This window comes from Lonchura striata, chromosome 13, assembly GCF_050655825.1.
Source record: "Lonchura striata isolate lonStrDom1 chromosome 13, ASM5065582v1, whole genome shotgun sequence".
Taxonomy (NCBI): Eukaryota; Metazoa; Chordata; class Aves; order Passeriformes; family Estrildidae; genus Lonchura; species Lonchura striata.
This window is the reverse complement of record NC_140715.1, coordinates 3,117,076-3,140,710: the sequence shown is the minus strand read 5'-3', so window position 1 is coordinate 3,140,710 and position 23,635 is coordinate 3,117,076. Positions and strand designations below refer to the sequence as shown.

General features: G+C 54.3%; 1 long non-coding RNA gene across 1 annotated transcript; it reads right to left on the bottom strand.

Annotated features, from left to right (window-relative positions):
* Positions 1-11,084: 11,084 nt before the first annotated feature.
* LOC116184133 (uncharacterized) lies at positions 11,085-12,101 on the bottom strand. The gene is made up of 2 exons (XR_014958253.1): positions 11,969-12,101; positions 11,085-11,267 (listed from the first exon to the last, which is right to left on the bottom strand). It is a non-coding gene; the product is annotated as an uncharacterized LOC116184133 (long non-coding RNA).
* Between the last annotated feature and the right edge of the window lie 11,534 nt (positions 12,102-23,635).

Here is a 23,635-nt window from a genome sequence, read left to right as displayed (position 1 = left end):
CTGGGCTCATGGAAGGTGTCCTGCCCATGGCAGGGGGTAGAATGAGATGATTTTTATCTCCCTTCCAACCCAAACCACTCTGTGATTCAGTGATTTCTTGGTTCTGGCATTTCCCACATGCATCTGCTGTAAATTATACCCTGGAGAGCAACAATGAACCTTTGTGGGTCTCCGGTGGCCCTGGAGGAAAAAAAGCAGGACGTGGTTAGCCTGAGTTGAAGTGGGAAATCCTGACCCTGCTGGAGTTCAGGGCTGCTGAATGAGACCTGGCATTTCTTTAGGCTTCAGCCTGGGAGCCTCATTTCCGGGGGGAGCTGGCTGCTCAGCATGGCACAGCTGGACTCGGACACTGCCACCAAAAGCCCCAGGACAGCTGGGGCTGCTCTTGTGCTCTCCCCTGGACAAAGGGGGGTGAGGAACCCCCAGGCTGTGCTGGTGTGAGTGACTGCAGGGTCACAGAGCAGTCACTGGCCCTGGCCCCACGGCGTGTGCCCATCCTGGCACCTCTGGGGGGCTGCAGAACTGTGTGGCTCCTTTGGTTGGGGGCACAGGGGGTGCGTTGGGAGAGCTGCTGGTGGGGTGGAGCTGCTGGATGCTCCCAGCGATGCTAAGGAGCTGCCCAGCAGCACCACAGCAGCTTTGGGTGGCCAGGAAGAAACATTTCTGAGAAGTGCAGGGCATGCCAGCCTGTCCCCACGGGGGACATTCCTGGGCTGTTTGCTCAGGCAGCAGCTGCGGCCCTGCTGGCCTGGCCAGACAAACCCTCAGCTCCAGGCCAGAGCTCACACAAACCCACCCACCCCCGGGACCCTCTGCAGTGTCCCCATGTCCCTCAGCAGTGTCCCCGTGTCCCAGAGCAGTGTCCCAATGTCCCACAGCAGTGTCCCCATGCCCCACAGCAGTGTCCCTGTGTCCCACAGCAATGTCCCCATGTCCCTCAGCAGTGTCCCCATGTGCCACAGCAGTGTCCCCGTGTCCCACAGCAATGTCCCCATGTCCCTCAGCAGTGTCCCCATGTGCCACAGCAGTGTCCCCGTGTCCCACAGCAATGTCCCCATGTCCCTCAGCAGTGTCCCACAGCAGTGTCCCTGTGTCCCACAGCAGTGTCCCCGTGTCCCACAGCAGTGTCCCCATGTCCCTCAGCAGTGTCCCACAGCAGTGTCCCTATGTCCCACAGCAGTGTCCCTGTGTCCCTCAGCAGTGTCCCCATGTCCCTCAGCAGTGTCCCAATGTCCCACAGCAGTGTCCCCGTGTCCCACAGCAGTGTCCCCATGTCCCTCAGCAGTGTCCCACAGCAGTGTCCCCATGTGCCACAGCAGTGTCCCTGTGTCCCACAGCAGTGTCCCCATGTCCCTCAGCAGTGTCCCTCAGCAGTGTCCCCATGTCCCTCAGCAGTGTCCCAATGTCCCACAGCAGTGTCCCAATGTCCCACAGCAGTGTCCCCGTGTCCCACAGCAGTGTCCCTGTGTCCCACAGCAGGGTCCCCGTGTCCCACAGCAATGTCCCCATGTCCCTCAGCAGTGTCCCTGTGTCCCAGAGCAGTGTCCCAATGTTCCACAGCAGTGTCCCAATGTCCCACAGCAGTGTCCTGCAGGGGTGTGGCTCTGACCACACCTGAAGCAAGCCAGCCCCCTGCAGCAGGTGGATTTGTCCATCTGAACGATGCACAGCAAGGTTTGCTGCCCTGAGCCCTGGCAGGTCCTCAGGTGCTCTTGTGCTGAATTTTTGGGGTTTGAATAAGGGCTCTCCCTGAAGCACGCAGGGACATCAGAGGTATCTTCAAAAGAGGAAAAACAGATGTCACCTGCTGTTACGTTATGAGAAAATAGGATGGATCCCAGAGACTCCTAATGCTCCCCCTGGCCATGTTAAAGCCTCTGAGGGGCTCTGTCATTGCCCACAGCAGACAGGAGCCACCTCTGCCTCCCAGGTTCCCCAGCCGAGCCACCCAGAGCCAGAGAAGCACCAGGGGGTGATCCCAGGTGGGCACTCCTGTTGCTACTCTGTGCAGCAGGAGGTGGTGGGCACAGCTGGTGAGGTGTGGGCTGCCCTTGTGCCACCATGAAGGACTCTAATGCTCTGCAGGCATTAAAATTATTTCTGGTTTTCTTCCCCAAAATTCAAAAGCACTTCAGAGATTTTCAACTGCAAATCACAATCATGTTAAAGACTGTTTTTCATCAGCACCTGCACAGGCTGGTTTGGAGCCTCACAGTGCCTGCACCAACGGGCTGCCTGGGAGAAAGAACCCTTCAATTTGGCATCAGGTGTACAGGAGTACAGTAAATATTTAAAGCCACCAGACTGAGCTTTCCAAAGGACTCTAAAGAGATTGATTTCTCCAAACCCCTGTGACTGCAAATGGAAATTTCGTGCCAGTCTCCTTTCAGCCAGCATTTCCCAGAGTCTAAATATGGATCTGGGCTGTGCTGGAGGCAGTAGGGGCTCGCAGTTCCCCGTTAGGTGCCGTGCCCAGATCCCTGTGCTCCCCAGGGCTGGCTGCAGCACATGGGGTGTGACAGGGACGTGCTGTTCTGCTCAGACACGCCATGCTGGAGCTCCTCCTGTGGCACCGGGTGTCTCATTGTGTTTTCCTTCTTGGCTCCCTCCATGCATCCTCCATCTCCTCTTTTTTTCTGACTGACGGTAAAATCTGGTGTCTCCAGCCAAACTCACAAATGCTGGATCTGGGGATGAGGCTCCATCCCTGGCTCGTGCTAGCAGGGGGCTCAGGCTGGCAGGGTGTGCTTGGCAATAGGAATTAGAGACAGCCCTGGGGTCAGTCCCAGCTGGGATGAGCACTTGAGGCAGTGCTGGGAGAAGGACCTGGGGGTGCTGGGGGTGGGAGCTGGACCTGCCCCAGCCCTGAACCCCCAGCCCTGGGCTGAGCCCCGTGTGGGCAGCAGGGCTGGGGGGATTCTGCCCCTGTGCTCAGGTGAGCCCCCAGCTGCAGAGCTGCCCCAGCCCTGGCCCAGCACAGGAGGAGCTGGAGCTGCTGGAGAGAGTCCAGGAACTGGCACCCAGAGAAGTTGTGGCTGCCCCATCTTGGAAGTATCCAAAGCCAAGCTGGACAGATTTGGAGCAACCTGGGACAGTGGAAAATGTCCCTGCCCATGGCAGGGGATGGCACTGCATGGGCTTTAAGGTCTCTTCCACCCAGGCCATGCTGTGATTCTATGGTTCTATGACTGATAACTCTGAAGTTCACTGCCATGGACAGGAACAGTTTCTGTCTCCTCACAAGGACAGATCCAAATTCCTGTGTGACACCTCTTTAAAGAAAAGCTGGTTAATGTGTCCCCCACAGGGTTTTTCCTTCTGCTCCTCACCTGCTGCTCGTGCTTGGACAGCCTGAGGAGCTCCCTGGCTCCTTCCTTGCCAACAATAACATCCAGCCCTGGGAAAACACCCCAGTTAAACACAGGACAAATTGTCTGGGACATGCAGGGATGTGACAAACCAGAATGGGAGGGAGATGCCAGCAGCAAATAATGCTTTTGTAAGCAGTCTCTCTTCCATCTTTCTTGTTGGCTCCTCCAGGCCCTGCAAGGCCACCCTGAGCTCAGCCCAAAGCTTCTCCTCTCCAGGTGAACAATCCCAGCTGTGCCAGCCTTTCCTGCCAGCAGAGCTGCTCCATCCTATGCTCATCCTGGAGCCTCCTTGGGCCTGGCTCCAGCAGCTCCAGCTCCTCCTGTGCTGGGACAGGGCTGGGGCAGCTCTGCAGGTGGGATCCTGCTCCTTCTCCTCCTCAGGTGCTGAAGCAGAATTCCTGTGGCCAGGAAAGCAGGGCAGAAAGGAGATGCTGAATCTGTCGGGGCAAGGCCAGGGGCAGCTCCCTGTTCCTGCCAGCCCCAGCTGCTCCCGTCCCAGCTCGGGAACGTTTCCCCATCTCTGCCCTGGAACACTGCAGCAGGCTCTGCTGAGCTGCCCACGGCCAGCTGTGCTCGCGAGGAGCCGCACGCCACGGGAGGAACGCTCGGAATGAGGGCAGGGAGCGCTGGCCCCAAACCCTGCCAGGGAGCATCGGGACAGCGCCGGCTCCGCAGGAAGAGGGGGCAGCGTGAAGAGGAGAATCATCATGATGTCAACGCAAATTTGGGCTGAAATGACTTGAGTGAAATCCCCAAAGATGCAATGTCAAGAATAATAAAACCAAGCAGAACACCAGAAAGACAAATTACAACAAATAACATGGGAGGAGGGCAGGGGGAGAGAAGAACTGATGGATCAGACAGAAGAAATGCAGGCAAGGGGCAGAGGCAAGTGGCATCAAACCAGGTGATGCAAATCCCAAACCCAGCCAGTGTCCATAGAAAAATCTGCCAGGAGAGATGGTGGGTGATGTGAGGTGGGGCAGGACTAGGCAGAGATGGAGCTGTGGGCATGGACAACAGGCTGGGAATGACATCACACCAAACGGGACTCAGGGGCAGGAGAAACTCACCTGAGGAGCAGCAGGTGAAGTGCAGAGCTGTGTCCTGATGGGCACAGCCAGGGCTCCTGCAAACGCAGCTCCCTGAGGCGGATGGATGTGCCAAAGATGGGATGAGTGCTGGAGACTGGGACCTAGCACCCTGCATGCCCTGAGCACTGGGAGTCACAGGACAGGGCTTGGGATGTGCTGTGGGAACCCCAGGCTTTGGGGTCCCATGTGGTGGTGAAACTTCTCCTCCAACCCATGCTTCCAAAGAAAAACTGCACAGGCTCTTGCTGTTTGGTCTCAAGGCAGTTTATTGTTGATTATCTAAAAGATTTTCTTCTCGGGCTGTGGCTGCTTGGTCAGCGGCCTGGGCAGAGGCACACACACACCCTGACATCCTCTCTGTCTGCTGTCTTCTTCTTCTCCCCCCACCCAGGGCTGCTGCTATCTTTTATATGATACATTACGTATTACATGTTTATGGTTTTCCCCCAATACCTACTACCTATATTACAAAGTGCTTTTCTACTCTAAACCAATCTGTGAGTGCCAACATCACCAAGAACATGGAGGCAAGGAAGAAGAAGGAGGAAGAACAGGATCAGCCCACTTTCCACCATCTTAGAACTTCTGACTCTCATGTACAAAGTAAACCCCCACCCTGTACAAGTGTTAAACCCCCCTGTACAGCACTAAAAAAAATTTCCCCTCTGTTTTGTAACTACTTTTACTATACTATCTAACCCTTTGTGACTGCTTGTTCCACCTCCAAAGTTGGTAACTCATTCCATAGCTCAAACTCAAAATCACAGCTGTTTCCAGCTGCCTGTTAGGGTCTAAAATGCTTCTGACCAAGGCCTGGAACCTCTAAAAATGTCTGAGAGACATTTTGAGTTCCAACAATGTGCTTTACCAAGGGGTGCCAAATACAGCCCCCACCTCCCTTCAGCCACCCAAGGGAGCTCAGCCCCACCCTCTGCAGGTGGGGAAACTGAGGCATTGGGAGGGCAGGCAGCAGGGCCGTCGGGTGTCTTCCCTGCTGTCCGGGGACATTTCCCTCCCTGTCCCTGCTGGGAGCAGAGCTTGGATACACCCCACCCACACCAACTGCAGGAGGGGTGTGGGATCTGCCTTTCTCCTGGCTCCCAGGTGGAGAGTGATGGCTCAGCCAGGGATGGGCCCCACCCAAACCCTGCCCAAGCTCCCGCGGTGTAGAAAGCAGAGCTTGACGCCGTTTGTCACCTTGGAGAGGTGGCAGCAGCATGGCTGGTCCCAGTCTAAGCCCAACTGCACTTGTCCCCAGCCCAGAGCCCAGCAGAGCTCCGGGGGAGCTGGAAAGCAGCTTGCAGAGCTGATTTCCAGCTGCTTCACACCGTGCTGTTGCCCGGATCCCCTGGCCCAGAGCAGTGGAGCCAGCAGGCGCGCGGCGCTGCCCAGCTGCAGGCACAGCCCCGCGCACGGCGCGGCTCGGCTGCCTCTAATCAGCCTCCGTGCTGAAGGATTAACAGCAGCAATCTTGTTCCCAGCCACCCTCCAGATGATACAGCATAATAAGACATATAACAGCCCCTTGGAAAAGAGAAAGTTATAGTTCCCACAGCAACTGTAACTCAGCCATATTATACATCTATATATATATTAAGGCATAAATTTAACAACATATATTTTAATGCAAAATACCAGCGATGCACAAGGGGACAAATAACGGTGGTTGAGGGATCCATAACATTTGGCTTTCCCTGCTTCCCTCTGATGGAATCTCACCAGCAGCAGCATGGTGAGGAAGATGGATCCATCCCACTTGTGGCCCTCTTCCACCAGCTGCTCCCAGTTTTTTGGCAGGGACAGGCACAGACACCCCATTCCTGCACCTCTGGGCCACCCACGTGCACAAAACATGGCACAGTGCACAGGAAAGGTGCACAGTGCACAGCACATCCCAAGGGAAGGCACGCAACATGTGTGGCTATGGCAGGGATTTCTCCTGCTGCTCATCAGGCTGAATGCAGAATGAGATCCTTTCAACAGAGTTCTGGGGTTTTTATTTTTCCAGCTATCAGCTGGAATTGTACAACAGGGATATAGTTCCTGATTACATTTTATGAAATGGCTCAAACCCGTGTTGTTTCAGCTCATTTTCCCAGGCAGCTCCTGGCCACCGGCAGTGAGGCATGCACAGTGCTGGCCCTGCTCATGCCAGGCTGCTCCTCACAGCTGGAAAACCTTGGATGGCTCCTGCCAACCTGGAGAACTTTGGGTGCTTCCTGCCTGTCCTTGCAAACATGGGTGCCCTGCTCTGTTCCTCACAAATGGGGTGCATCCTGCCATGGCATAGCTGCTTTCCCTCCCACACACCCAAAATCCATCCTGGAGGGAATATATTCCCCATCCTGTGGCAAGAGGGGGGTTTAATGCATTCTCTAGGGTGGCACAGCCGTGCCCAAGGCTGCCGCTGCTGAGGGAGGGGAGGTGGGAGCAGCCTCATTGGGGAACTCCCCATCATCCTGGGAGGATAAGGGATTTCAGGAACTGAAGCTGGGCTTCTGGCTTTGTGCCTCACCAGCCCTGCTTTGTGGCCAGGGTGCCAGCCTTTACTCTGCTGGGCTGTAGCAGGGGTGGCTCTGCTCGCCTGCCCAGGTGCCTGGCTCTGCACCCCAGGGCTGGCTCTGCTGCTCCTGGGGGGGGGGTCTCTGGAGCACAATAAAGGACATAAAATGCTCTGCTTGCAGCACTTTATGCTCATGTCTTAAGTCGACATGGCATTATATCATCTTGATATTGCAATGAGAGAGTGGAGCTGTGGCTGCAGTTACAGCTGATGCTGCCTATCAGTCTGTGCTATAAGCACCCACGTTTACACTTCAATTAGTTTGCTTAATTGCATCGTCCCCTCTCTGGCTGCCTTGTGGGGAGAGCTGGTCTGGGCTGTGCTGCTCTGCTGGCTGCTGTGGCCCCTCTCCCATCTCCTCCCAGACTGGCAGAGCTGGGATCATGGCAAGTCTGAATTGCAGTACCTGGTAGAGAAATACATATATCTGTATGCATGTATGTGCGGTGCTTACAAAGCAATCCCAGCTAATCTCTCTATCCAGGCAGGGCTTTAGGATGTCCTTTCAGCAGGGATTTGTGGAGTTTGGTAGTTATTTTCTAAGAATGCATTACCCAGGGTTTCCGATGAATAATGTAGGTCCTTGTTCTGCAACTTACTTACAAATGTCGAATCTTAAACCACTGAGTCAATGGAGCTACTTGTGCACTTAAAGTTAGGCACAGGTTTAAGTGTGGCAGTAAATCAGGGCTGTGCTGCCTGCCCTGGTCCTGCTGGTTGGGGGTGCTGATGGAAATGGTGAAAGATGTTCGAATTATGGAATGGTTTGCGTTGAAAAGCACCTTGAAGATAATCTCATTCCACCCCCTGACATGGGCAGGGAAACCTTCCACTGTCCCAGGCTGCTCCAAGCCCTATCCAACCTGGCCTTGGACACTTTCAGGGATCCACAGGCAGCCACAGCTCACAAGGAGGAATTTCTTCCAATCATCTAATCTAAATTTCCCTTAAGTTTTAACCCATTCCCCCTTTTTCTGTCACTCCAGTTCCTGATGCGGATTCCCTCTCTGGCTTCCCTACAGCCCCTTCAGACTCTGGAAGATGCTGTGAGGTTTCCACACAACCTTCTCTTCTCCAGACTGAACAGCCCCAGCTTTCTCATCCTGTTTTTGGAAGGAGAGGTGCTCTAATCCTTTGATCATCCTGATCCTGGTGTCTCCTCTGGCCTGGCTCCAGCAGGTCCAGATCCTTCCTGTGCTGGGCCCAGGAAGGGCTAGGGTAGGGGTAGCTCTGCAGGTAGGGTCTCACATGCAGTTTACCTTCAGTCAGAAAAACAAAGGAGATGGTGATGCATGGAGCGAGCCAAGTGGGAAAACCTGATCAGACACCCGGCGTTACAGGAGATGCTCCCTGTATGTGTTTGGGATTGCTCAGACTCAGCTGTAGGACCTTGCCCTTTGCTTTGTTGCTTTGAAGTTTGTGTGGTCCCACCTCTGGCATCCTTCTCTCCATCCTGTAACTGCACCTGACAGCTCCAACTCCACACCCAGCTCCCCATCACCACAGAAATTGTCCTGGGGAGTGTCTGTTCTGGACACGGAGACCAGCCCTGGTGGGGACAGCAACAAATCAAACGTGTGTGTGGCTCTGCCCGTGCCCTCAGCGGATCCGTGGCACAGCCCCCCGTCCACACAACACCGGGCACACCCCAGAGCGCTGCTGGGCACCGGGCTGTGCTTTGGAGTCCTGGGGGGTTTCATTTAAACCCCGCTGTGAGGGGAGGGAGGGAGGCAGTCCCTCAGTGCCAGAAGGGGATGGATGCAGGTGCTGAGTGCCCTTCCAGAGCAGAGGATGATCTGAGGGTTTGCTGCTGCAGGAACAGGGCAGGGAAGTTGAGCACAAAGCTGGAGCTGGCACTGCCGGCTGCCAGGAGCTGTTCCGGAGACACGGGCACTGCTGCTCCTCTGCCACGGAGGAGATGGGGAAGGTTTTGGTGCCTGAGCTGGGCAAAGCCCTTTGGAAAAGCGCACAGGAATGAAATCCCACCTCTGCTCCCTGCAAAGCCCCAAGGTGAGGGTGCCCTGGCAGGTGCTCCCTCCAGACCACTGCTATCCCACTTTGGCAGGTGCTGGAGAAGGGGATCGCTGGGCTCTCCCCACCGTGCCCGGATCCACCCCCACGCCCGGGAGCTGCTCCCTGAGCGGAATCAATGGGAGGTGCAATAGATCTCCCTTGGATATTCCTGGCTGCGTGCCCTCGGTGCCGGGGCTGCAGCTCTCCCAAGTCAGCGGCAGCAGGACGTGAAACCCTTCAGTCTTGCCAAGTGCCTTTTTTACAAATTATTATTATTATTGGCTCCTGCGTGTGCAGCGTGCGCGCTGCCGATGGGGCGGCACCGGCAGAGGAACCCTCCGCAGCGGGAGGAACCCATCCCGGAGCACAGCCCACGGGCACACGGCAAAGGCGGGGTTTCAGCAGAGATCTAATTAGCAGCTCTAATTAGCCTCGATTTCCTTGTCACCTGCAGGTCCCAGCTCCTGCTCAGGCTGCATTGCAGAGCTAAAGCATCAACGGGGACGTAAAGGCGGGGGATCCCTCCCGGTGACAGCACCCCGGGTTGGCACAGCCTTCCTTACCCTCTCCTTCCTGGGACAGGGACACGGACGGGCGCGGGGAGGGACAGCAAGAGATTGCAGCGCTAATTAACCCCCCCGAACCGCTCTGGCTGGCAGGGAACTTCTCCGAGGGGACTCGGGAGTCGTGGTAGTGTAGAAAAAATGAGGGCATGGGGTAGAGGGGCAATAGGGCGTAAAATCACAGCTGGGTAAAAGGAGAGAAAGCTTTTGCACGCTGTGAGCTCTGCTCTGCTTTTCCTTCCCTGAGCAGGGCTGAGAAGTGATGCTCCCAGCCCATCCCTCCTGGCACAGCTCCCACACAAGAACCAAAGGCATGTCTTTGCCTCAAACCTGTTGGGAAGCTGGGACAAGCAGGATGGTGTTTGGGATGCCCTGTGGACAAGGCAGAGTGGGAGGAAGCAAAAGCGAGTTTGAAGCCCAGAAACCCACGGCTGTTCTGGGAATAGGGAGTCATAGACACGTCTGCGCCCCTTGGAGAGGTGGAGAGGGCCTGGCAGCAGCACTGGGAGCTGCTGGCAAAACTCTTCCTCCCCCATGGCGCTCTCTGGAGAGACTTGTGCTTCCCATGATTGCTTGGACAAATTCTTGTGCGTGAGCCAGCAGCTCTCCTCTTGTCTCTTGTAATTATTGTCCCAGCGTTCTCCTTGAGAGACACCATCTGCTACTCCTCCATCACCAGTCATCTCCCCATCTCCCGGGCGCAGCCCTTTCCCCGGAGAGCTCGGCGGATCGTGCTGATGGTGCAGCTCCTGAGCTCCCGCGCTGCTCGTTAAGCTCCATCACATCAAAAGCAGCTGCTCCATCTCCTGATGCCCCAGCCACGGGTTTGGGGGCTCTGCTGAGCCCCTGCCTCCCCCAGGACACACTGGCCAAGAAACGAACAGCCAGGCGGGGCTGCTGTGGCCACTGGGAGCTGTGACCCCCTGAGCCCCCTCTCTCCGGAGCTGAGGCAGCCCCGGGAGCTGCTGAAGTCAGGCAGAGGGTGGGATATTCCCGGGAAGGCAGCGAGAACCGGCAGCCTGTGGTGGGCACACGGGCACCAGCGCAGGGCACCTGGGGTGACACTGAGGTGGCAGCGGGCGTGTTTGGGGCTGTTACAGCCGAAACAAGCATTTTGTGGGGCAGAAACAAGCGGCATTTCAGAGAGCTCTGGGGCTCCCAGGAGCAGCAGGGCCGGGCTCTGAGGCGAGGCAGCGGCACGGGGGAAGCGGCAGTGCTTGGCTGCACCGTGTGCCCGGTGCTATCAGTCTCCTGCTTTTAATCAACACCAAATGAGCCTCCGGGGGCCTATTCTCTCACGGCAGTACACCAGAAACTTTCACTGAAGTCAACAGAAGTTACCCACACCCTTAGGCACAAGTCCACGGTCCTGGGAAGTTGAGAGGGAGCTGTGATTAATGCCGAGTGTCGCAGGCTCGACCACAAGCCAGCGCACGCCTCTTGGTATAATTCACAAGTAAATGTACATTTATATAAAAAATACAGTAAAACCATCACATTTTATTAGAGGAGGGCGCACGATAAATTTTTACGTCGAAGCTTCCAGCAGCCAGAGATGAAAAGCATCTTCAGGAAAATCACTGCCATGGAGACAGGTTTGCATCCTGCCGTATCAGGTGGCTCGTTTGTATTTTTAAGGCATCTCATTAGAGTGTTAAATGATCTGTAAAAGGTAAAACCAGCATTTTTCTCAGTGGCTCTGGTGATGGCCAGGCTTCGAGTCCCCACGGAGCAGAGGGTGGTGGGCACATAGTCCATTGAGCCCACTGAGGTTGTGCCCTCAGCCCCATGCCCAGCCTGTCCCCAGAGCTGGGCAAGAGCACTCATTTATCCATGCTGGCAGACATCCTCCTAAAAGCCCCAATAAAACCGATTTTCTCTCTGTTAACTGAAATTATTATCTACAAAAATATGCATGCACCTCCTCCAGAATTGACCCAAAACAGAGCAGTGTGTTGACATCCCTGTGCCTCGGATGAGCCAGGGCCAGGCTCCTCCAGCCAGCTTGCTCCTGGTTTTGCGCTGGCACGGAAGAGCCAAAATCCCTGCGGGCACTGTCCAGCCCTCGGGGCTGGGAAATCCTGCACCTGGCTGCAGCTCCTGTGCTTCCCCAGCCCTGCTGGCCCCTCTTCCCTCACCGCCAGCCCTTGGCTTCCCCCTGGCAGCGTCTGCTTGTCCATCTGTGAGGCTCCAGCACAGGCTCTGAGCCGCCCTTCTGCTCCAGCTCCTGCTCTTCCCTCCCAAATCCCGCACCACAGCGCTGTGAGGCAATGCAATGCTGCAAATGAATGATTTTTAGAGACAACCAAGCACCCACGACCAGAAATTCTTACATTGTTCCTAGGCCAGAAATGAAAGCTGCACCTGAAGTTGTGGAAGTGTTCCAGCGCAGCAGCTCAGGTTTCAAACTGCTGCAGAGCTGGCGAGGAGGGTCCCAGCTTTTACAAGCATGGAGAAGAAATAAAATGGTCGGGACAGTAAGAATGAGTGATTTTGCAGGCATTTGTCCCTTCCCTTGGCGGCGTTTCAAGGACATCTGGCACCACCTGGATGGGAGCGGCTCAGTGAGTACAGCCACTCTGGGGAGGAGCTGGGGGACCTTCCGCAGGAAGATGGGGCTGTGCCTGCAGCAGGGATCAGCCTTGGATCTAGGAAACCCTTTGCAATGAGCCCCCAAAATTCCCGTGCACCCCAGTCCAAAGCTGCTCCATTCCCAGCAAACTGGGGTCACTGGCAGGAACCAGCAGGGCTGGGCCAGAAGAGGGCTGGGGAGGGACCAGCCTGCAGAGCTCAGTGATGGCTCTGCCTTCCTCCCCAGCTCCCAGCAGCATGAGGGAAATTCCCTGGAGGCTTCCAGTCCCTTTTTCCTCAGAAGATTGGGTTTCACCAGTGAGCAGCTCTGGATGTACCTAATGGGAGCCTCCTGAACCCAGCCTAGGCTGGCTGTAAAATAAAGGTGTGCTTTGTTTCACATGCATTATCCTCTCTAAAACATGAGTAATTCACAAAAAATCATCCCCACCCCTGCACAGGGACTTGTAGGATTTCTGATGTGCTCAGTATTTTTTATGAAGTGTTTCTAACCTTTTTTTTTTGGTGAAGAAAAGCTTGACAGGGGAGCAGCTTACCTGCTCATAAATTAGTAGGCAAATTAAAGAGGTTGTACAGCATTTTTTTTTTTTTTAATTTCACTACATTTAACCCAGTCCATGCTTCTAAAATATTTGGGGGTGGTAGCGCTGCAGTGATGCTCCAGAAGGGGAACTTCAGGCTGAGCAGCACCTGGCTGTGCCCAGCTGGGCTCCATCACTTGAACCCTTGTTTTTCCAACAAGGAAAGGAGCAGTGCTGCTGCTGAAGTGCTGAGTGAGGAAGCCCAGGAGCTTGTAAAAGGGTAGGATCACTGGCTCTGTGGCCTGGATCCTATATTTTTCCAGTGGCTTTTGTTCCAGACTCCATGACTTTCAGCCAGGCCAGGAGCAGCCTTTGCCCTCTGAAGCACGGTTGGTGCCGCCCGTTGCAAACACTATTAACCAGCATTTTAGCCTCTCATTAAAAAGGAGGAGGAGGCTGGGAAAGGGAACCTCAATTAAGCGAGGTGAAAGTTAAAACATCAAGAAAAGCTTTTAATTGAAGCACAGCCCTGCAGGGAAATGTAAAGTAGCTTGTTTGGCAGCCTTACAGACGGTGGGAATGTCACACTTTGGAGAAAGGAGAGGGAAGTCAGGAGCTGGGGTGGCCAGGAGCTTTGAAGAAGTAGGACGTGTACAGAGGGGTGAGAAGGAAGGGAGAAGTGCTGCTGCCTGTGGCTGACACAGCCTGGCTCCCAGGGCTGGCCCATCCCTGGCACCTCCACTCCTTTGGGCAAAGCAGCGTTCCTTGGAGCCACCCGCCCCAGCCAGCACCCAGGGAAGCCCCACATACCCCTCTGAGTGTGAGCAGCTCTCCAGGCTATGGGAAGGTTTCCCCTTTAACTCAAAGTGTTAGGGGAAAATACAGTTTTCTGTTAATCACATCCCACGTGGCAGCCCCAGCCAGTTTGTTGTGCCTACCTAGGTGCTGTCTTGGCAGCAGGGACCTGAGGAAGCAAGACCCTGGAGCTTTTCTCTTCCTTATTTTCATTTGACTTTCTTCTCTCTCCTCTCCTTTTACCCAGTTCTAGCTGCATTTTGTTGCTGCCCTGTCCTGTCACTGAGGGATATCCTGAGTGAGAGGCGACACAGCCAGCAGTGGTGTTTTCCACAGAAATATCTTCCCTGTCTTTACTTTATGACCAGGAGGAACAATCAAAGGAAGATTTAAGTCCCCCTCCCCCTACACATCCTTAGAGAAACCACCCCAAAAACTCCTTCCCTTTTCAGATGGGGTGGGAATAACTTTCCTGGATTTTGGTGAGTTCAGGTTTTTGCTCACCAGGTTTCACCTCAGATCATTCCTGGTGGGCTTTCAGCTTTCACTCCCTGATATCCCAGATCCCTGACTGCTGCTCCCAGGAGATGCCACCCTCTGCAGGAGAGTCCCTCAAGGAGTGTGAGGTATGGCACAATCCCAGCTTAATCAGTCTCGAGAACATAAATACTTGCAGAGGGAAGAGTTATGGCTGTGAAGGTCCTGCAGCTCTGCAGCTTCCCTGTGGTTTTATCTCAGCTCTGAATTAGTGGGAAGCATCAGCTGCCACTCCAGTGAGAATGATGCTTCTCTGAAGGGCACCTCACAACAAGGAGGTGGAAACCCTGGAGCTGCTGGAATGGAGGGGGTGTTCCCTTTGGCTGTGCTGATGCCCAGGACTGAGTTCTCAATCATAACCTGGAGAAGTGGTCTGCAGGCAGGAAGAAAACCTGGCTGCTACACCCATCTGAGAACCATAAGATCGGAGGAGAATTAGGAAGACTAACACTGACATCACAGAAATCTCAGGGCAGGCTGGAAGCCAATCCAATGCCACATTAGTGGCAAGTCAAATTTTAAGTAATATTTTCCCCTAAAAGTCTTTTCTAGGTTTCGTGTTCATCAAATCAAAGGAGCAAACTCCAGATCTGACCAAAACTAACCAGTACAGCCCAGATCTCCAGCTCTGGCTGGCACACACAGTGAGATGCTGAGGAACAGCCTCCTCCTCCCTTTGGGGACTTAACAGCAACAATGATTCAGTGAGTAAATTGAAACAAGGAATAAACTCAGAAACTTCAGCACTTGTTGGCTGATCACAGGGAAAATGAAGAGAAAGAACTCAGTGCCTGAATTATTTGTGATGAGTTAATTACGCTGGAAAAGGATGATGGAAGACAGAACAGCAGTCAAAATTCTCTGCCTTTTTCCACCTACGCAGTTTTCTCAGATCCACTCAAAATTAATGTGGAGTTCAATATCAGACCCTCTCAAGAGCTGGGTGAGTCTGAGTCTGAGCCTGAGCATTTTTTGATGTACTACTCTGTCCAGTAGAACTGTTGCCTTGGTTTTTTGGATGTCTCCGAGATGTAAATCAGGTGGGAAGTGAAAGGCTGATAACCGAACCCCTGCTTCTGCAGCAGAGGTGACAGCCTGCCCTGGATGACCCCGAACACTGCAAGACAGGACAGAGCTCTCACCTTGTTAGACCAGCCTAGAAATAATGTTGTCATAGAAAACCAGAAAGCAAAGTGCAAAGCCCAGGAGGTGGTGGGAGGGGAAGATGAGGCACAAAAGCCAGGAGCTGAGAGCTCCTGGGGATATGTGTGGCTGGGAGATGTCAGGCCAAGAGGAGCATCTCCCACCAGGACTGAGCTTGGCGACCCTCCCCCAGCCCTGGGCAGATCCATGCTCAGACCCTCAGGACTGGCACTGGGGGAAGGCTCTTCCCAGCTACCTGCAGGATTCACACAGCTCTAATTTTCCACCCTGCTAAAAATTGCATGTCTCCTAGGAAAGCTGCTTTCCCAAGAGACTTCCCACGGAATCCTGCACATCCCAGGGGGCTGCAGAGCACCCAGCAAGCTCCGGGGTGTGTAGGCTCAAATAAATCCAGAAGCACATGGGGTATTCCCAATGGGAAGTGCATTACCTGCTCTGGTACACACAGCAGCTACAGCAGCGATGAAAACCCTGCTGAGATCAGCAAACCTTTAATTAATGTCAATTTTGCAGAAAATAGTGGATGTCCAAAATGACCCTGTGATGAATTGAGACGCGCTTGTGCTCTGTTTTCTTTAATCACACGCATCAGGATTTATGGAGACATCCAGGCTGTTTTCTGAGCTTTAGGGGGCTCATTTTATTACAAATCCATGGATTTTTATGCATTTGGTAATAGATTTCTGATAGAATTGTGAAACTGGAGAGAAGCCACTAGCAGGGACTCTTTGGGGCATTACTCTCGGCACCTAAAGAAGGAAAAAAATGGAGAAGGAAAAACTTAATGAAAATATATATTTGTATAAACAATCAACGAAGATCGTGTTTGTGTGTTAAACAACCACCTTGAAATTGGTCTGTCTCAAAGGACTGAGCAATTGCAGACTACCTTAGCATGAATGATTTATGACATTCATGAACTTGGCAACTACATCAGTTTTCCTAAACCTGGCAGCAAACACCACCTGCATATTAAGTGAAGATTTATGATTTATAAAACTCACCTCATTATGCAGAGGAACACGAATTGTCTTATGTGTGCAGTCTATAACTCCTGGGACAGATGAAAAGGCAGCTATGACACACAATTTATGTGTTCTTGCTGCTGAGGTGGTGAGGGAAAAGCAGGGAGAATAACTCGGGCTTTGAGCTGGGTGCCTTCAAAGCTGTCCACGTCCCTCTCCTCCCAGGATGATGCGGTGGCTAAAATTGCCTGTTCTCTTGGAGGAATAAAAAAAAATCCCTTGCAAAGATTAATGTGGAGGTCATTTGAATCAATACTGGAAATGATGCCCTCCCTCCAAAACACACCAGGATTAGAAGCATCTGAGGGACCTCTGTGGAAATCACACACTTGGTTCTGAGCTCACCACTCATATTTTTCCACACCTTGTCCTTTCCTGATGCTCTTCACCCAAGGACACAGGTTTCTGGCTTCAAGGAGTGGAGACTTTTGGTCTAGAAGAGGCCAAACTGTGGCTCAGGTGGAGCTCACGGCCCCCAGCAAGCAGTGAAGCATCCACGTGAGCACTGGGTACAGCTGGATTCCCTCTCTGCAGGTCAGGGGAGCATTTGAAAGGCCGCAAAACACACAGGGCTGATGGATTGAAAAACGAGTTACATGATCCAAGGAGAAAACACCTCAGGGCAGTATTCACCCAAATCTACTGCATGAGTTTGAGTGAATTGTGGTTTGTGTGTCCTTGTTTCTTCATTTGCTCTAACAATACACCCAGACAGCAGAATCTGGTGCAGCTGGATGGGCAGTGCTGTGGGGGGCCCTCAGGGGGCCCTGGAGCTCTCTGGAGAGTGCTGAGAGCAGGAAAATCCCAGTCCAGGGCTTCCCCTGCATGCCCAGGGCACCAGAGAACACAGACACCTCCTCTTTGGCTGGCTTGAGTAGGGCTCCCACAGGCTGCACAGGGGTGCCTGTGCTGTCCCTAGGCTCATGCAGGGGCTGGGTCCCCACAGAGACATCACTGCTTGGGCCCAACCTCGGGCTGCTCCTGGACATGGCATGGTGTCACAGGCACAAGGGGTGCAGCAGGTCCATCGGGCTGTCACCCAGCAGGTCCATCGGGCTGTCACCCAGCATGGCCATTGGGCTGTCACCCAGCAGGTCCATCAGACTATCACCCAGCAGGTCCATCGGGCTGTCACCCAGCAGGTCCATTGGGCTGTCACCCAGCAGTGCAGCCTCATGTGAGGTGTGACCCTGGCAGGAAGCTCTTTCCCCACAGCCTCACCAGAGCCAGCTCCTGCTGAGGGACAGACCTGGGAGCAGCAGCTCAGACGTGGCCCCTGAACTGTCCCTCAGCCCCGCAGCCACTTGCTAATGACACCCAGGGGCTTTGGCTTCTCCTGCAGGAGAAAAACATATGTGAGGCCTTTGGGTCTGGGTTACAGATGGGTAATGCGATGACTGGCTCCCGCAATTAAGGAATGGACATGGCGTGTATGCTATGAGAAGTTCCGCTGCTGTACGGCTGCGTTGCTGCAGTTCGCTGCAGTTCGCTGCAGTTCGTTGCAGTTCGTTGCAGTTCGTTGCAGTTCGCTGCAGTCCGCTGCAGTCCGCTGCAGTCCGCTGCAGTTCGCTGCAGTCCGCTGCAGTTCGCTGCAGTTCGCTGCAGTTCGCTGTTTGGACACCGCCCCCCTCACGCACACCGCGGGTGTGAGGGCGCGCGGCGCGCGGGGCACGGGCCAGCCGCCAATGGGCCTGGGGGCGTGGCAGGGCAGCAGCTGACCGCCAATCAACGCGCGAGAAATGAGCTCCACCAATGGGCGGCAGAGAGGCGTTGACTGACAGGCCTGGGCGGGGCCAGGGCTGGCGGCGCCAGCCGGGCTGTGAAAGGCGGAGCAGCCGTTTCGTGGCCGAGGCTGTGCGGCGGTCGCGGTGTCCGTAGTGCTCTTCTTCTTTATGCTGGCCTTTGTTGTATTTGTAACTTTTAAAGTGAGCGGTCGTTTGTCACAGTCTCTAATGGCTGTAGCGCTGTTTGAATGCGTTAAAAGCGGTCTCTGGGCCTGCTCTGGCTCCTCGTGCCCGTCCTGGGGTGCCTTTGGCAGTGCAGGGAGCTGGGGAAGGGCGTTCCAGGAATGCCGGTCCAGCCTAGCACCCCCTGCCCCAGCTCAGCAGGGACTGCAGGAGATCTGGAATTCAAGATGTGGAGGTCTTGGATGTGTTGGGGTTGGCTGGTGCCAAATATGTTTGTGCTGTGGCTCGGTCAAGCCAGAAGGCTCAGCAAGCAGGAAGTGAGCAGCTGAGGCTGGAGGCAGTCAGGATGCTTCTCTTGCTGCTGTTTGGGGGGGACTCAATTCATTCTTTATTTTCTGCAGTAAAAACCTGCACTGAGGCTCTTCAAAATATATGTTGGTGCTCTTGAAGAGGAGGGAGTTGGGAATGTGAATGATTTTGTTTTTCTCCCTCATTGTGTTATTGCCAAGGTAGCAAAGAAGGAGAATTTCTTCTGTCTGAGCACGAATCAGGAATTCTCCTCCTCCAAATGTTACCCTTTTGTTCACACCTGTCTCATGAGGCTGATTCCAAAATGAAATTTTTGTAACTGTACATATTAAATAAATCACAGGCTCTACCTGGGCCACGTGTGTTGGCAACAGCTGATCCACCAGGAGCTGCTGGCCTCTCTCTCTCCTGGCTCTGTGTTCAGACAGCCAGCACAAAGCAAAATGTGTTTGCACAGAGCAGCTGATGAGGCTCCTGGCTCCGAGGTTTCCAAAGGGAAGGACAGGTACTGAAGAATAACAAAAGGAAGAGCAGGTATGGATCAGTGGAGTGGTTATTTTTGTTTCCAGAACAAAAAGCTGTGCTCTTCCTCCAAAGACAAAGACACTGGCTGGGGAGTTTTGCATCCTCTGAGCTGCATTGGGAATGGAAAGTGCTAGTTCTCGGTGGTGGCAGAACCTCAGAGAGCAGCTGAAACCAGGACAGGTGAGAGGACAGCGGGAATGAGCACCCTGAGGAGCTGGCTCACAGGGGAGGGTGTGGGGACACAGTGACACACCCTTGTGATGGCCTGGAGGAGGGAGCTAGAGTACTTGGAGTTCCATAGCTATCAATTTAGTGATTCTGCAAATACAAGAATGGGGAGGACAGGAGGGCCAGCAGGGAGGGAGAGATTTGTGCAGCAGAGGCACAGGATCCTTCCAAAGCCACTTGATACGGGAAACGTTTGGGAAGTGGGAACAGGGAGATGTCTGGGGCTCATGCTGGGGTGCTGCAGGGTACGTGGGAGAGTGGATGAACCTACTCTGAGGGTCCAGGCCAGGGTAGAGGGCTGGGCTTTGCTTGAAAACCCCTCCATGGGCCATGGAAAGTGGGTCCAGCCCATGCCAGAAAGGAGCAGAGGGAGACTTGTGCCAATGCACAACCCCTTGACAGAGGGGCTGGCCTTCCCTTGCCTGTTAGCCTTCCCACCGTGGCACAGCTTGGTGACCTTCAGGCCAGTCTGTCCTCTCAGCAGGGCTGGGACCAGCCTTCAGAGCCTTCCCAAAACCCCTGGCTTTGTACCTCAGCTGCTTCAGATCAAGGTAAAAAAATGTGCAGAGTGCTGCACTTGGAAATTTTCATTTGTACTGCGCTAATTGCCCTCATTATTATGGTTCCTGGAGGCACCTTGGATCCTTGTTAAGGCAGCTGCAGTCATGGAGGGGTGAGATGTGGTTTGTGCTCCCTCTGGTCTCCTGCCTCCTTGCTGAGTGACAGGGCTCTGCCACTTGCCCTGTAGGAAGGTCCGGTGAGGTGCTGGCAGACACAGGCAGCCTCCCAGCTGCCTTCTTGCTGCCTTGCTGCCTCAGGGTTACTTTCCAATTTATGCTGTGATGTTCTCCAGGCTGATGCTTGTTGCCAGCCCAAGTGGGATCATGGAGGTGAAACCAGGGAAGCATGGAAAGGATGCTGGGGGGTGACCAGCTCTGTGCTGAATGCCCACCCTAAGTCCTTGTGCTCCTGCGTGGTTCCCCTGCGATGATTACTTAGCCAAGCATCTGATCCTTCATTGCACCACTGGAGCAATTAAATACCTGAGTGAAACACCTCCATCTCTCCCACCCCTGCAGTGGGTTTGTTTCTGCCCTCTGCCCCTTCCCACTGCTCGTGTCCTTTGCAGCCCCTCTCCTCCAGCCAGGCCTTGTTGAGCCTGGAGGATAACCCTGGATCCCAGGGCTGCTCTCCCCTCCTGCACACACAGCGTGTGGGACAGTGTGATTCAGCCTGACTCAGGGTGCTGCCTGATGTCATGCTGTGTTTGATCCATCACTGCTTTTCCCATTTCCTTCCACCCAGCGAGCAGGAAAGCAGCTGAAGTGTGGCTGTTTTGGCAGCTGCCTCAATGAGCCTTTTCACACCCAGTCACCTCAAGCCAGGCCAGCATCACTCAGGATAACTTCAGTGCATGTGGGCCCAGAAAACAGGAGCTGCTCTCAAATCCTTGCCCCTGGGAAAAAAGGAGGGTGGAAGAGTTAATGTGGAGCCCACCCCACAGGCCTTGAAACACTGGAAGCAGCTCTGGGACTGCCTTGGCACTGCCAAATGCCTCTGATGTGCTGCTTACATGAAAAACTCAGGATAATTCCTTCCACTTTTGTCATTTCCAGTGACATCCTTCTGAGAGAGATGCCTGCGGGGCTGACAAGTGCACCCCAGTGGTTGGAGGCTTTTTAGGGATGGAGTTATGGCCCCACTGTGCTCCTACAAATGCTCTGCTTCTGGTCCCTGTGGGAGCAGGGATGGGATTTCCCTGAGGAGCTCTGCCTTCGCACCTGCCCAGGGCTACCCTGCTGAAAGAGCAGCCTCTCCAGTGCTTCCTAGCAGCCTCGTGTCTGGCAGCATTTCATGGGGAGGAAATTCCTTGGGTTGCCACGGGGCTGTGCCCATGTCACCGTGCCCATGCCATACTGCAGGCAAGGGCTGCCAGGTCCTTGCTGTGGATTGTCCAAGAGGAGGGATCACACAGCCTTGGTCTGCAGTCCCCTCCCTGCCAGATTTCCCCTTTCTTCAGGAAGGGCCAAGGGAAGGGAAGTGCAAGCTCAGGAGCTGATCCTGCCCACTGCAGTGGGCTCTGGCTCACCTGAAGACAGCGGGTGGCAGCTCTGGGGCTCTTGCAGGGCTGCTGAGGCTGTGAGCCCGCTGCCACCAAGGGCTATGGCTGTGTGCTTTGCCAGCACTGTGGGCTGTGGAGCTCAGTTTGGGGAGCGGATGGGACGTGAGGCAGGCCCCTCCTGAGGGATCAGTGTGTGTGGGAAGAGGGAGCAGAGTGCAGGGACACAGGACACTGCAAGTGGGGCAGCTGAAAGCAACGCCTTAGGCAGCCTGAAGCCCAAAGAGAGCAGGAGGAGGTGTTGCACTTGAGGAGTGCAGGCTGAAGGTGTGTGCTGGCTTTTTGCTGTGGGCTCAGAGGGACATGGAACATGGACACGCTTCATGCACTGACACCCCAAGTCACCAGACCCCAGCATGATGGGCCCAGGGCCGCTGCAGGCCACACCCCACAGAGGAGCAGTCACAGGGGGATTTGGTGACCTTCAGAGCAGAATTTCCTTTTACTCCTCTTTTTAGCCCCTCTCTAGACTGCTGATACGTTTGCCTGTCGCTCCGTGGGTGCTGCACGAGCTGCTCCCGTCACAGGCAGGGGCTCTGAGGGGACAGCAGCCCTGCTCCCTTCCTCCCTCGGAGGGGAAGGACAGCAGAGCTCCTGGAGCCGCTTCCCAGGGTGTCTGCACTTCCATCGCTGCCTTGCCGAGAGTTGGGAGCTGCCGGTGCCGGCAATGAAGCTGTCACTGCTGTAACTCGGAGCAGGCTGCAGCAGCGCTAGCACGGCCGGCTGCTGCCCCTGCCTGGCCACTGGAGAGGCTGGCACGGGCACCCTCCTGCCAGACTAGCGGTGGCCCATGAAGGACTCAGCTTTCCATCAGCAGAGATGGCCGAGGGATGAGGTCAGGCTCTTGTGTGTTGCTATCGAGTAGGAAATGACAGACTCATCAGAAGGTTATGGGTATATTGTGCACCATATATGTGGAACTGCTCCTTTTTAGAAACTGTTCCGATCCAGGTAGATTTCATTGGTCATTTAGTTAATACATTTCACTTGATTGACTAATTAACAAGATGCTCTTCTTATAAATAATCCTTGAAAAAAACAAGAAAACAGAAAGTAGGAAAGGTTGTTTATAATAATAAGTTATTATTGTTTAACTTCAACTCCCTAAAGTTTCTCAGGCCGATTCTGGAAAAACCTGTCGCCCTGTACTTTTGATAGCTTTAAAAGTATATTTCAACAGAATTTTCTCATGCATGTTCATGTAAATACGGATTGTTTTGCATTCTTCTTTGTGGGTGGAGAGAATTGATAAGACTGTTGGTTTGACCAGTGTGGTTGGAGAGGTGGCAGTTTCACCCTCCAATCCACTGTCATTTTTGCTATTGTATATATACTGGAGTCAGAAAATAAAGTTTGCTTTTTTGGGTTTTCTTTCCTTTTACATCTAGCCTGCTTCTGTGAGTTATTTCGTGTTGCAGTGTGACACCTGTCTAGTTTTCTCACTCTCTGGCCAGACTGCCACATCCACAGTTGTGAGCCATGGGAAATACTCTGGTGATCCTGTGGGAGCACTGATCCTGCCCAGTCACAGCAGCTGGGACTGACCGGCCCCACATGGATCCTGACCCTGCAGAATGAACCTGCTTAGGCAGGGCCACACCTGGAGCAGAGATTAGAGTGCCGGTGTCCCCAACATCAGTTCACAGAAGTGTTGCTGCAGAGGCCACCAGGTTGCTAAGGGGAGCAGCTCTCCTGTGCGGACAGGTTGAGAGAGTTGGATCTGCTCTGCCCGGAGAAGAGAGGGAGTCTCTATTGTGGGGAGACCCCCCAGTGCCTTCCAGCGTCTGAAACGAGCTCCAAGGGTGCTGAAGGGGCATTCTGCATCGGGAATATGAGTGACAGCATAAGGAGCTGCAGCTGGCAGCCAGGCTGGGAGAGCTCCCTGGACATGGGGAGCTGCAGCTCCGGTTGTGTCTGCAGGATCTTGTGAGGCCAGAGCAGAGGCTGTTCCCAGCTGGCTGCGCCACAGCGTCCTGGGAGCCACGGGGGGCACTGGTGGCCCCAGGCCTCTTGCTGATGTGTCCCTTGCTCCCGGGAACCTTCACTGCCACGGGCTGGGCTCCCATTTTGGCTTCCGGGCCTTTGCGGGCCATGAGCACCCTCAGGGCTGAGCCGGCGCTGCCGCCCCTGAGGTGGGGGGGCTGTGACAGCACGAGGGGTGACACGGGTGTGAGCCGGGCTGCGATGTCACACGGTACACTGGCCAGCTACTTGGCTTGATTTAAAATCCTGTTTCTCCTCTGGGGAGGATCATGTATGAGTTTTGAGCCGCACGGGTGTTTCTTTGAGCTCACGCATGGGTTTTGTGC